At 38.8% G+C, this 4,466-nt stretch overlaps 1 pseudogene; it reads right to left on the bottom strand.

Annotated features, from left to right (window-relative positions):
- Positions 1-2,092: 2,092 nt before the first annotated feature.
- Positions 2,093-2,192, bottom strand: LOC127077175 (uncharacterized; annotated as a pseudogene).
- Between the last annotated feature and the right edge of the window lie 2,274 nt (positions 2,193-4,466).

The following is a 4,466-nucleotide window of genomic DNA, read 5'->3' as shown; positions in this document are numbered from 1 at the left end:
TGGCGCAAGTATCGCCCTCAGAAGGACTTGAAGAATAACGTTAAGGAGTTGGTCTCCTATATGCACGCCGTGGATATAGCCACGCTGAAGAATGGGAGAAACGGAATGCTGCTACCAAGGCTATTATAAATAGCCATCTCACAAACCAAAAGGACAGAGTTTTTGCACGCTCAGTTTTGCGGAAGCTCTGCCAAATTTATTTTTCACGCCTTTGCCTATTTTTCTTCCTTTCCAGCATCGTCCACTTTATTTATTTTATTTTGCAAGCTTTGTTTTCTTTTTCCCTTGCAATTTATTTTCCCCGTTCTTAGCTTTTAGATATTTTTCGCGTAGTAGTTTCTACACCGGAAACTACTGGGCAACTTTATACCGGATTTAACCTTACGTTATATTCGAGTTTTTTTATTTCCTTGATTTAATTTACCGTTTAATTGAAGAATCGAAGAACAAATCCTACCGGCTTGTGGAGGAGTGTTCAAAGACCATTGTATTACGCATTCAGGTTCTTTAATAGCTATTTAATTTTAATGTTTTATTCTACTGTTTATTTACATTGCATGCCTGGAATGAGTCTGTTTATGCATGATATAGATTCTTATTTATTTAGCATGTCTGGCTAATTTGCCTAGGTATCGGTATGTAAAGTAAGCAGAAAGAGGGATCAAAACTAAGTCGGTCTATTCAAACTTAAAATTAGAATCAATCTTTTTATGGTCTTAACTTACAGGTTTAATAACAAGATTTTTTACAAAAGTAAAAGACATAAAGAAGTTGAAACCAACAGAGCGAGAGTTTGAGGTTTTAACTGGACAGTGTAAGTTAGTCATTAAATCTATCTCAGGGCGAGAGCAAGTTTTAGAATTAATTAAATTCTGACCTTTTTCCAAAAAGTATTTTTAAAGATTGAATGTGAGGACGAGAGTTAAGCATTTAGATTTAATTGTATAACCTAAGTCAACAGAGCGAAAGTTTGAGATAAGGGTGTTTAAAACGGTCAGTATTTTCTTAAAAAGAGTTTCTGCAACTTTATTGTTTTCAAAATATGATTTTTGACTTAATTATAAGTGACAGCAACATTAACATAAGATCATGGTTTCTTCAACAGAGCGAGAGTTTGAGATAAAACCTTTAACCAATAAAGTTAGTCGAAACGATTTATTTTAAAACCGAGAGACCGACAAGGAATTGATTCCCTAGTTTTGACGAACTACATACCGATATCCGTTTTATTAATATTTAATCTAGATCTTAGTTTAGCTCTTAGCTCCTTTCCCCAAACAATCAAACATTTTCACCTTAGATTTACATAGTAACCTTAGATAACGGTACATCGATTCATAAGTCCCTGTGGGATCAATATCTTTTAAAACTACGCGATAGAACTGTGCACTTGCAGTTTGTATCCCATTCTCGACTCACACAGTCGAGCGATCAAGTTTTTGGCGCCGTTGCCGGGGACTTTTATTCAATCGATATCGTAACTCTTCCGTTACGCTGTAGAGACTAAGGTTTCTTTTCCTTCTATTCTTTCTTTCGTTGATTTGTATGCCACGCACTCGCTCTCAAGGCGAACCGCTCTATCTACGAATCAACGATATCGAACTATATCTCCGAGTCTTACGACGAATTCGGGAATATCGTGCTGAAAACGATCTCCCTCCTATAAACCTTCCTGATATCAAAAACATTTTTCCTTCTTTAACCGAGATGGCAGAACCAGCTCGTGCTCTTAGAGATTACGCCGCCCCATCGCAAGATGAACCGCATTCAAGTATTGCTCCGCCCGCAATCGAAGCAAACAACTTTGAACTTAAACCTTCACTGTTGCAGGCTGTGCAACAGAACCAATTCTCTGGAAATCTTACCGAAGATCCAAACCTTCATTTATCCGTATTTGTTCAATATGCTGACACTGTTAAAGCTAATGGTGTCACTTCAGAGGCAATTCGACTTCGTCTTTTTCCTTTCTCATTAAGAGATAGCGCTAGAAGATGGCTTCAATCTCTCCCTTCCAACTCAGTCACCACATGGAACGAGTTGAAGAAAGTTTTTCTTGCCCGATATTTTCCGCCAAGCAAAACAGCTATGTTAAGAGCCCAGATAAACGGATTTAAACAGAAAGACAACGAGTCTCTTTTCGAAGCATGGGAAAGATACAAAGACATGATGAGACTTTGCCCACACCATGGTTTGGAAGACTGGTTAGTAATTCACACATTTTATAATGGTCTCTTATACAATACAAGGTTAACAATAGACGCCGCTGCAGGTGGTGCACTAATGAACAAACCTTATGCTGATGCTTACCAGCTTATCGAGAGCATGGCCCAAAACCACTATCAGTGGGGAACCGAACGAACAACAGTGGAAAAACCTCAACCGAAAACTGGCATGTACGAGATAAGTAACCTTGATCACGTTAATGCAAAAGTGGATGCTTTGGTCCAGAAAATTGAAAGTTTAAACGTATCACCACCAACCGCCGTGGTTGCTATAACTCAGAATTGCGAGGTCTGTGGAATCCAAGGCCACACTCCTACGGAATGTCAACTCTTGACTGGAATCCAAACAGAGCAAGTAAACTATGCTCAAGGAAGCCCCTATTCGAATACCTATAACCCAAATTGGAGGAACCATCCAAACTTTTCATATAAGAGTAATAATGCTTTATACGCACCTGGACAGTCTCCGAATCAAACCCCATCTATACCTCCGGGATATCAGAAACCAAATCCTAACAATAATACCCCTAGAAAATCCAACTTGGAAATCATGATGGAAAACTTTATAGCTTCCCAACAACAAACCAATAAAGATTTCTTAAACCAGAACATACACACTGGCGAACAACTTAAACAACTAGCAAGCAAAGTAGATGCCTTGGCTACCCATAACAAAATGTTAGAAACCCAAATATCTCAAGTAGCTCAACAACAAGCACCTACTGCTGCACCAACCGGTACATTCCCTGGACAGCCCCAACCTAATCCGAGAAGCCAAGCCCATGCAATTATATTAAGAAGTGGAACGGAAGTGGAAGGACCGTCTGATCCAAGGATAGAAAACCAAAACCCTAAGAAATCTACTGAGGAAAGTGAACCTAAGGAAAAGGAAGAGAGTAATAAGGATACCCTAGAAAAGAAGGAACCTTATGTACCTCCACCACCTTACAAACCACCTATACCTTACCCTCAAAGGCTTGTTAAAACCAAAGATGTAGGCCAATTTAGAAAATTTGTCGATCTCCTTAAGCAATTAAACGTTACAATTCCATTTACCGAAGCTATTACGCAGATGCCCTCATATGCTAAATTCTTAAAAGAAATTCTTTCTAATAAAAGGAAACTTGAGGATAGTGAAACCGTTACACTCCCTGCCGAATGTAGCGCTATAATCCAAAACATGCCCCCTAAACTCAAGGATCCAGGTAGCTTCTCTATACCCTGTCACATAGGAAAATTTGTCATCGACAAAGCCTTATGCGATTTAGGAGCCGGAATTAGCGTTATGCCTCTATCCATATGTAAGAGACTGGAAATGGGAGAATTAAGACCGACCAAGATGTCTGTACAACTAGCGGATCGTTCCATCAAATATCCTGTAGGAATCCTTGAAAACGTTCCCGTACGCATAGGTCAGTTTTACATTCCCACTGACTTCACAATTATGGACATTAGAGAAGATGATACTACACCTATTATACTAGGAAGACCATTCTTAGCAACTGCCGGTGCAATCATAGACGTAAAACGAGGACGACTCACCTTCGAAGTAGGTGAAGAGAAAATTGAATTCATTCTTTCCAAATTCTTGAAAGCACCTGCAATAGAAGATACATGTTACTTCACGGATATCATCGATGAATGCATAAAAGAAGCAGAGTCAGGAGAAGACAAATCATCAGACCATCTTTTAGAAGACAAATCTAAACAATGCTTAGCAATAACACCAGATCCTACGCAGTGTCTTAACAAACCAACCCCTGATTTGAAAACACTTCCCAAAAATCTGAGATATGAATTCCTAGACTTAGAACTTGAACGACCTGTGATAGTCAATGCAGATCTAGGAAGACTCGAAACAGAAAAACTCCTACATATCTTAAGAAAATATCCAACCGCACTAGGATACCACATAACCGATCTTAAAGGAATAAGCCCTTCTATTTGTATGCATCGCATCATGTTAGAAGAAGACGGTAAAACCTCTAGGGAACACCAGAGAAGACTAAATCCGATCCTAAGTGAGGTAGTAAAGAAAGAAATAACCAAGTTATTAGAAGCAGGTATTATATATCCTATATCTGATAGCAAATGGGTCAGTCCTGTACACGTTGTACCAAAGAAAGGAGGCATAACCGTTATTGAAAACGAAAAAGGAGAAACTATAACTAAACGAATCGAATCGGGATGGAGAATGTGCATTGATTATAGGAAACTAAACAAAGCAACCCGAAAAGATCATTT

Source organism: Lathyrus oleraceus, chromosome 4 (genome assembly GCF_024323335.1).
Source record: "Lathyrus oleraceus cultivar Zhongwan6 chromosome 4, CAAS_Psat_ZW6_1.0, whole genome shotgun sequence".
NCBI classification, from domain to species: Eukaryota; Viridiplantae; Streptophyta; class Magnoliopsida; order Fabales; family Fabaceae; genus Lathyrus; species Lathyrus oleraceus.
This window is presented reverse-complemented; position numbering and strand designations above follow the sequence as displayed.